The sequence below is a fragment of the Mixophyes fleayi genome, chromosome 3 (assembly GCF_038048845.1).
Source record: "Mixophyes fleayi isolate aMixFle1 chromosome 3, aMixFle1.hap1, whole genome shotgun sequence".
NCBI classification, from domain to species: domain Eukaryota; kingdom Metazoa; phylum Chordata; class Amphibia; order Anura; family Limnodynastidae; genus Mixophyes; species Mixophyes fleayi.
In genome coordinates this window covers 322,742,809-322,753,207 of record NC_134404.1, presented here as the reverse complement: position 1 = coordinate 322,753,207, position 10,399 = coordinate 322,742,809, and the positions used below count along the sequence as shown (strand labels likewise).

General features: G+C 37.5%; 1 protein-coding gene across 2 annotated transcripts in view; it reads right to left on the bottom strand.

Annotated features, from left to right (window-relative positions):
- Nucleotides 1-10,399, bottom strand: part of THADA (THADA armadillo repeat containing) — a 427,561-nt gene that overhangs the window by 275,270 nt on the left and 141,892 nt on the right. The gene's annotated exons all lie outside the window — the stretch shown is intronic.

Below are 10,399 nucleotides of genomic sequence, written 5' to 3'. Positions count from 1 at the left end.
AATTTCTCATGTGTACTATAATCCTTCCTAATGTTGCCTTTTGCTTGTACTTGTACATATTTGGAGTTCTGAAATTCCAGTAACACAGGGAAGAGGCTCCAGAAATTAACGTTCTGCAGGTTGAGCATGTGATGCTGCCATATGTATGCTAAGCTCTTTGGGAAAATGTTTTGAAATTGTTCTCGTGTATTTTACAAACTAATTGTTTTGTCAAATGACCTCTAGTTCTCTGCACTTGCAAAACACTGTTTTATTGGCCAAAGCATGGATAGCAGTAAGTAAACAAGGACAACAGCAAATGAAAAAGAGCAAATGAACCGTGTCTCTACATGATAATAGAGTGCAGCAAACACTAAAGGAATAGCATGTAGTTACCGTTAATATATAGCAAAGAATGTGTGTTGCTAAGTGGAATAATATTCATGAAATAAGTGGTGTTTTATACTTAACTGTGTCCATTCCACTGTCTTTCACTACTGTACAGCGCGTTGACCTGTTTGAAGGGAGGGGCTTTTCTAAGCAGAGTTTGAGTGACCGTTTTGTAGACTTGCTCCGCTGGTCCCTTTAGCCCCTGGAATCCACCCAAGCTTCACCCAGGGCTCAGCAACTAGTCCAACCCCCGGAGGGGAGGGCAGACGGTATCAGGGGGGGGGGGGGGGGGACGAAACCTCAGGGCCACACAGCCCCACCTAAATCTTCGGGGGGAGAGCCCAAAAGGGCCTACCCCATCCTAAATTCCGTGGGAAAAAAAGCCCATAAAAGTGAAGGTGGCAAACATGAACAAAGTAAATAGTGCCGAGTGGGTACAGCCCCATTGTAAATATTTTCTCAGCCAAAAAGCCAAGGCAAAGAATAAGGGTGGTGCATAAAAGAAAGTGGTCAAAAGTGTGTGGGTGCCAAAATAATCACATGATATATATATATTAAGGTTCTCTGCCCGAGATTTTTTGGCACCCCCGGGTCGCCACTCCGGAGTCACAATTATCCCAGGCTTTCAAAGCAGCATACCTGGCCCCTGGCCAGAGGACCAAGTGCAGCTCTGCCACAACTGTACTTGATCTTAGCCGAAAGGCCGAAAAGAGATGATGTTACACGAACGGTAATATCTGCGGAATCAGGACACTCTCCTAGAGATGTGGCAGAAGCTTCAGCTGAATGTAATACAGTGAGGATGCACCAGTGGAATGTTAGGACTACACTGATCAATGGTTTTACCTCCATGGCTTTGCTTTGAATACTGTGGGATTTAGTAGTTCTTTTATGCCACTCTGTAGACTAAATGCTTACGATGTGCACAATTAAGAGTGGCCAATAATGCATTCAGGTCGGTGCATATATTTAGTACTAATTTCAGAGTACAAATAGTAGCAAACATACCATTCCCGAGGAAAACCCCTGCAAAAGTGCAGAACCCCTTCTCTACCATGTGTGCTGCTATATTGCCTTATGCAAAATGAAACTTAGCTGTGTGTGGCACCTGACCCGAGAGATAATATAACCTGGGTGTCGTCAGTAGCACAGTGGACATGATCCTCCCACTGCTACCTGGGACGCTCTCTGTCTCAAAACTATTTATACAGGACTGTTCTCCTGCAGACATGTAAAATGATGAACACAGAAGGATCAATAACACACAGTAATGTCAAATGTTCTTTACATGCTCTATGTGCAGATATCTGTTAAAACAGTAGTTGACCTATGAGGTGCCTATAAATGTCCAATCAAGCAGTACTGACCTCTTGAAGAGAAGAGCGGATTAACACAGTGACTGCATTGTCACATCACCATGGTCTGCTTATCACAATACAATGAAACTGATGCACACACCTACTGACTGACAGCTCTGAACTGACTTTGAGAAGGAAACAGTGGTCTAGTGACCATATAATAAGATTTTCAAGATTGCAGTGTCAGACATTAGTAGCAAGGAGCCAGAGCAATAGCTGTGCACCAAGATTAGCACTTCTGTACGCTAGGATAAATGGGCAGTAGATTACTACCCAAGGACCAAAAATGACCAACACATTTTCTCCCACATACAGCTGATTGTAAGCCAAGAACTGATTACAAGAGAACCATCATTCAGCCACCAGAGACCCAAAGCAGTGACCACTACAAAAGAAATATGACCAAAATACATAAATCTAAATACATAATATAAATTCTGTCCATCTGATAACCTACAGATTGTATATGGATCTCATACTTTATTCCATGACATATTTAAAACTGGTTAACTTCCATGTATTTACTGCAGATATGCCCTCTCCCCACCCAATTAAACTCAACTATATAATTGTTAACTTCAAAGCTGTTCCAACAGGTGCCCCGTCCAACTCCACTACTGACCGATACTGATCGATAGTCCATATTCTGGTAACCTCCTCATGGACAGACACTAATCCACTAGTCGGAGGCAAGGAGCTTTGTGCAGCCAAACAAAAATCCCTAAAAATTTGCAATCCCCTTTAAAACGCAGAGGGACCTTTCTTTACAAGTGGCTTGGGCAGCAGGGTGGCTCAGTGGTTAGCACTTCTGCCTCACAGTACTGGGATCATGAGTTCGATTCCCGACCATGGCCTTATCTGTGTGGAGTTTGTATGTTCTCCCCGTGTTTGCGTGGGTTTCCTCCGGGTGCTCTGGTTTCCTCCCACACTCCAAAACATACTAGTAGGTTAATTGGCTGCTAACAAATTGAGCCTAGTCTGCGTGTGTGTGTATGTTAGGGAATTTAGACTGTAAGCCCAAATGGGGCAGGGACTGATGTGAGTGAGTTCTCTGTACAGCGCTGCGGAATTAGTGGCGCTATATAAATAAATGGTGATGAAGATGATGATGATGATAGAAAGCCACTGGCTGGCTATATGAATGGATCCGACCACTTGGTCAGCAGGATGAAGAGGACAGATCAATTGCGAAAGATAGACAACTTGAAAGACAGTTCTTCTGGAGTAAATTGAAGACATGCGAATGTGTTGGAAGAGGCTTCATATACTAGTCAGACAATGGTATTACCTGAAGAAAGAGGGTGGTGGGACCTCCTATAAGTGGTGACATTGGTTCACACAGCCAACATGAGAGGACCATAATAATGTTACGGAGTCCAGGCTCATTCACACTCTTATATTAATGCTGCCACATGATACTGTCCCAGCAACATCATGGTCCACGGCATATTGGAGCTGAAATGGTTTGAGAAGCCCAAACTATCTCAAATTATCGAAATAAATAAGTTGAAGTTAATGTCCATTAATGGGAGGGAGGCTTTTGTCCAGCTTAGGAAATGATATAGTGCAGCCATATATTAGCCACAAGCAGCGGCTGTGTCCAAAAATATGATTTATGGACAATTTCATGAGGTTCTTTATCAGAGTCCCTGGAACTACAACTGTATTAGCTTCTATGGTCCAGATCTGACCTCTGCTCTTTCTTGAGCCTTTAGCTGCTGGAAAAGAGGCTGTATGATACGATGCTAAATATTATATCTGAGCCTTAGACGGATCTAGCAGGGAGGCATTAAACAAGATTAAAGTGCATACTGCATAAAATCACACTATTGATTTAACTATAAGCTTCCTAAGAGGAGACTTTCAAGTGCAAATTTAGGGACACATGCAGTCAGGAGACAGGAAAGTGTTAACATTCCCACCATTATCTTTACCATATGTATAAATATTGCTTTATAGAGTACGGTGGTAAAATCTATACAGTTACACAGAACAGGACACGCTTGGCAAACAGAGCAGGAGAGAACAAAAATAGCCAGAATGAAAAAAGTATGTAACTATGTTTATATGTGTTCATGCCTCTTAAAATACCCACCCCCACCTACTGTTATAAACAAAAAATGAATTTCCTAAAGGGAATGGAATTAACATCTGAGTCCACATTAAAGATCCATAGATCTATACTGCCATCTGCTGGAGCATTCTGCCATAGCAATAGTAAGCCAAACTATTAAACCAGAACTCATGCTCCAGTATACCTTAAAATCAAAGGAGATAAATTAATAATAAATAAAGAACAGAAAACCAGTAACATTGGCTGGGGAATAATGCAGTGTTTTCACACCTCTCCTCCATGATCTATGAATAGAGGTTAAAAGGACAACCCATAGAAAAATGTTATATGTCAAACAGCTAACTGAATAAAATAAAAAGTTTAGAGTACTAATTTTATTTTGTTATGGGGAGGGCAAAGTTCTCACAATAATAATCATGGGTCCCCAAAGATCACAGACACCCCCCCTCCCCCTTCATTTTTGTGGCCCCTGCATACCACTGTGGGCAGACTTGTAGCTGAATGTGGCGTTTGGATGTTTATATACTTATAACCAGAATGAAAATAACTTGCATGTTAAGCATATGAAGTTACCCAACACGTGGCCTACAATTTATCTGAGCTGTACTAATATTCATGAGAATACAGCCCATTAAATCCTTAAGAACAAGAATATGTCACACAAAGATTGGTTCCATCGATAAACATGTCTGCCTTCATTGTAAGCAAATGCAAGCTTTCAAACAATCAATGAAATTGAAACACAAAAATTTGCCTGGAAGTCCTTAAATCAGTGCTGTCCATAAACTGTTTTTAACAATATGACAATTCCCAACTACAGGAATCCTGTTTTCCCTAATTAGGGCTAGTCAGTGCAGGATAAGGTAGTTTTACTAAGTATACAAAGCACTAAGGATATCATGCAGCCAATTAACCGACCAATATGTTTTTGAAGAGTACTATATATATATATATATATATATATATATATATATATATATATATATATATATATATATATACACATACATACACACACACACCACACAGAGTGCCAGTAAAACTAAATACTGTGCCACACGTCTGCTTCACTAGCATTCTGAGTGTTCTCAAGTGGAATGTAAATTAGATGATCCTCACATCATGGGCCTGATTCATTTAGGATCTTAACTTGAGAAACTTCTTATTTCAGTCTCCTGGACAAAACCATGTTACAATGCAAGGGGTGTAAATTAGTATTCTGTTTTGCACATAAGTTAAATACTGACTGTTTTTTCATGTAGCACACAAATATCAACTTTAAATTTCAGTGTACAAATAAGCTATTCAGTATTTGTGTGCTACATGAAAAAACAGCCAGTATTTAACTTATGTGCTAAACAGAATACTAATTTGCACCCCTTGCATTGTAACATGGTTTTGTTCAGGAGACTAAAATAAGAAGTTTCTCAAGTTAAGATGCTTAATGAATCAGGCCCCATATCTGTAATTCCACTTTTACACCAAAATTAATATGGCATACCCCCTAGCTTAACATGTTTTGATAAAAAGTCCCTCCTCAACAGGCATAACATACCAACAGGTACCTTCAGTAGTATAACCTGTTTAAAAATCGGAAAATTACCTTTAAAACACTTATATACTGCACTCGGTTAATGGGTGCCAACAATTCAGGGGTGTATAAAAAACACTGAATGTGGGGCTCATATGTTGAGCGTACAACCATTTGTTTAGCGTAAAATCTGCAAATTTGTATTGCCCACAAAAAAAATAAAACAACTTCTGTATGCAGAATCAGGTGACACTTCTGCCTACTTACGCTGGGAAAGTCAGGATTGAGTTTGGGAAGGGGCAGGCAAACAGTTATGACTACAGTGAGGTTGTACTCCTGTAATTTTGACTGAAAAAATGCTTTCTTGTGTCAATGACCTGGTTAGGTGTAATTGTATCTGCTGTACACCTGACATACACCTGGTCCAAATACTGCTGGTGCAGCGCTCTACGTATCTTCAGGTTCCCTTATGTATATGCATAAATATTTTTAAGCTCAACATTTTAGGAGTTTTTTTTTTTTTTATTGTTGTTTTTTTTTTAAGCATACGTGTACAAACGCAGCATTATCCCCTCATTGTTTTTCTGTATAACGATAATAATGGAAGCAAATAAATGCCTCACACTCCTTAATGTAGTTGTAATGTAATGTATTATATTTCATTTCATTTTATTCTGATTGTTACATAAGTCACAGATTTATTTGTATATTATATTTTGATTCGGTTATAAAGAGTATAAAAAAAATACAAAAAAAACTATAACATACAAACTTTTTTTTCTGAAATCATTTTACATTGCTGCTGTAAGTGTTATTACCAATTTAGATTGCAAGCTTTATGGGGCAAGGAAATCAATTATTTCCTTGGTACTCCTAATATGCTTTTTAAATATCATTCGTGCCATGATTACAATAAGTCTGTGTTTAGCTGGCTGTGCTGGGATTTTAGTGCATCAAAGTCTGTAGTCAGCTTCCATATGGAGTGACATGAGGAGCGCACTCTGCAATTATTCCAAGCAACATCCTTATAGGTAAGGTGCACTATTCATCATCTCTCCCAACGTCTGGATAACTACGTGCAGATACAAACATGTTACAGCACCCAGCTGATGATCAAGAGCTAAATAACAAATATACTCTAATGGTATATTGCAGAGATAATACCAGAGGGAATAGTCTTGTCTCTACACGATTATAATCTAAAGTAGTAGCCAAATCTCGTTATTATAAGCACCATCTCTCAACCCAATCATTCATCAATAGATAGAATATTGTTAGGGGGCTACAACCCCAATGTGCACCTCTCACCATCACCAAATGGATGTTCAGCCCACAGTTTCGATTCCTAATTCGATTCCTAATTAGGAACATGTAAGGTAGAAGTGGTGGAAGAGAGCTGCTGGTAGAAGCATTGTGTTGGATAAATTCATTGACTAAAACAGTTTACATTGTTGAGTTTACATAGAAGATAATCTAAAATACTAGTGTCGAGGGTTACTAACAATTGGATAGTGTAAGGATTCAGAAGGGAGTAAGGCTGGGTACACACTACAGGGTTTTCAGCCGATTATCGGGCCAATCACACGGTAACTGACAGTTCTGCCAGATATCACATTAGTGTGTACACTGCAACAGTGAACAATTATTGTTCCAAAGCTCATTGTGTCGATACATTTGATTTTTAAACTGAACTAAAAATCTCGTTCAACAATGGAACAATGTTGTTCCAATCCTGCAGTGTGTATCCCCTTCAGGACCGGCAGTGTCCATAGATCTCTATGGAGTGTGCAGAGTCACCATCTTTTCAGCTGATGGTTATGACAGATGAAGAGCACAGATCTAAAGGTAAATTGTGTAAAATGTGTTTAGTGTGTACACATGAATCTGCATGCTGATAGGGACTTTCAGTAGTTGGTAAAATTATTAACAATACCGTATCGGGAGAAATTTTCTGTAGTGTGTGCCCAGCCCAGCAACAAACTAAATGGAATAAAGTCAAACTAAATGGGACATATAAAAAGGAATAAAAAAGAAAAGAATACACAATCTAAAAAGTAACAATGTCACAACTATGGAATATGGAGGTTAAAAAAAGCACCAAAATCAACAACTACAACTTTTGGGTACACTTTTGTTTGTCACGTTACTGTTTTAATGATATGCACTGTTTGTCCTGATTGTATTGTGCTTGAGAAAGAAGTTGATGCCTCTTTTATTGCTTTTAAGTTATTTTTTTTTTTTGAGTAATGCCGTATGTATACATGCATCCTTTGAGTAAAACACATGGAGGGGTGGGGGAGTACTACGACTATTATTTTTTATTTATAAGACACCACAAAAGGTCGGACGGGAGTGTATATATATATATATATATATATATATATATGTATGTGTATATATATATGTGTGTATATATATATATATATATATATATATATATATATATATATGTATGTGTATATATATATATATATATATATATATATATATATATATATACACACACACACATATACATACACATGCATATATATATATATATATATATATATATATATATATATATATATATATATATATATATATATATATATATACACACATATATATATATATATATATAACAAAAGGTCGGACGGGAGTATGTATGTATATATATATATATATATATATATATATGTATGTGTATATATATATGTGTGTATATATATATATATATATATATATATATATGTATGTGTATATATATATATATATATATATATATATATATATATATATATATATATACACACACACACATATACATACACATGCATATATATATATATATATATATATATATATATATATATATATATATATATATATATATATATATATATATATATATATATACACATACTCCCGTCCGACCTTTTGTTATATATATATATATATATATATATATATATATATATATATAACACAAGAAAAATCTCAAGTGTAATTAAATGTTTTTTAATCAGAAAAATCAGATTAATAATCCAGATGGAATACTGGCAAGTGCGTCAGAAGACCCAACCGTTACTATAGATTTCATAAAAATAATCCGGTCAAACTCAAGAGGGCCATGGTATTTATTGTGATTAAATCAATGAGATACGAGACGTTCCAATCCAGGAGTGAAACAAATCTGCCCTTTCAGCCCTTAAACACTAAATTCTTTCATGGATGGTCAGTAGACTATAAGGCGAGAAGTGTTGTCTTTCATAATGCCGTTTATTCTTTTTATCACTATAATACTTCAATTCAAGAAGCTGCACGTAGGATTCTGTCTCAAGTTCCGTCTAAGGTTATTGGTGGGTGTCCTCTGAAGTGTTTAAACTGGCATTAAAAATTATATTAAAATAAGTCAGAGGACACATTGTTCCCCACCTCCGTACCACTGGGATTCCAAATATTGCTCTAAACCTGCGACCCAACTTTATTCTTCTTATATATACCTCTTGACAAACATTTTCAAATGAAACAGTAAAATGTAATAATAAAAAAAATAACTTAAGACCCGAGTCTTACGAAGTTCATACAAAAATAAAGAAATTTCTGTAGTTGACTAGGTAAGCCAAGATTTTTTTAAGCGTTGGAGATCATATATACTATTAATATATTGTCAAAGGTATATATAATATAAACAAGGATATGAAGCTTCTCAGAGATGTTGGGGCAGCATGGCGGCATAGTGGTTAGCAATTCTGCCTTACAGCACTGGGATCATGAATTCGATTCCCGACCATGACCTTATCTGTGTGGAGTTTGCATGTTCTCCCCAAGTTTGCGTGGGTTTTCTCCGGGTGCTCCTAGTTTCCTCCAACACTCCAAAAACATACTGGTAGGTTAATTGGCTGCTATTAAATTGACCTTAGTCTCTCTTGGTCTGTGTGTATGTTAGGGAATTTAGGCTGTAAGCTCCAATGGGGCCGGGACTGAAGTGAGCGTATTCTCTGTAGAGAACTGGGGAATTAGTGGCGCTATATAAATAACTGATGATAAAATGATGATGAAGATAGATGTTGGGTACCAAACAAAACACTGAAAGATCAACTAAGCTTCTAGGAGGGAGAACTATTGTACAATTAAAGTATTAAACATCTACAGGGAAGACTGTCCTGGAAAACCAAAGGGCCTCATGTGTGGGAATGTTCCTAGTCTCCTGAACACACAGCATCTACTCCTGGACAGATATTATATGCTGCTAACCACCGATCACATCGCATACACCTCAGGGTTCTGGAGGTCAATGAAAGAAAATCAGCCACATCAGTCATTGACACCGTTGGCTGCTTGTTATAGCCACATCATCGGTGGCAGACAGATGGAAACAGAGGAGGAAGAGAACACTAGAGAAGGGTTCAGGGGCAGTGAATGAATGGTTACTTGGGGATGTATGGTTTATTGGTCACAGATGGGGCTGCAATGTATGCGTTGTACCAGATAGGGCTGATTGGTACAATATACTGGTTATATGGAGCTGCATTGTATACCAATCAGCAGGGGCTATGCTATATTTAACAATAGCCCTGTGAAATACATAAATTGTGCTACTTAAAAACACCCATAACACAACAAACCACATCATTTCTCAGTGTGTGATGTGCACTCCATGGGGGGAGATTCAATTTGGTTGCGAGGTGTCTCTAACGTCCATGGAGGAACATCGCACCAATGTTATGGCAAGAATCTCCGCTCATTTTAATCTCGCACCCCAAAGAGGTTTGCAGAAAAACAAGCAGAGATTCCTACTGTGATACCTGGCAATAGGCATGTTCAGCGGAACCTCACGCCGAGTTAATCTGCCACTATATGTCTCTCAATTTAAACACATATAGTCATGTAAAAATATAAAAGATGGTTAGGAATATACATTTTTATCCATTATTTTAAAATGTTGCCGATTCATAAACAAATCATTATTAGAATACAACTGAAGTTATTAGATGTTCAAAGGAGGAACAGAAGAAATCATTTGGAATGTCAATTTACTGTTGAATTTTCATGCATCACTCTTACTTCCCATTGTTCTGGTTG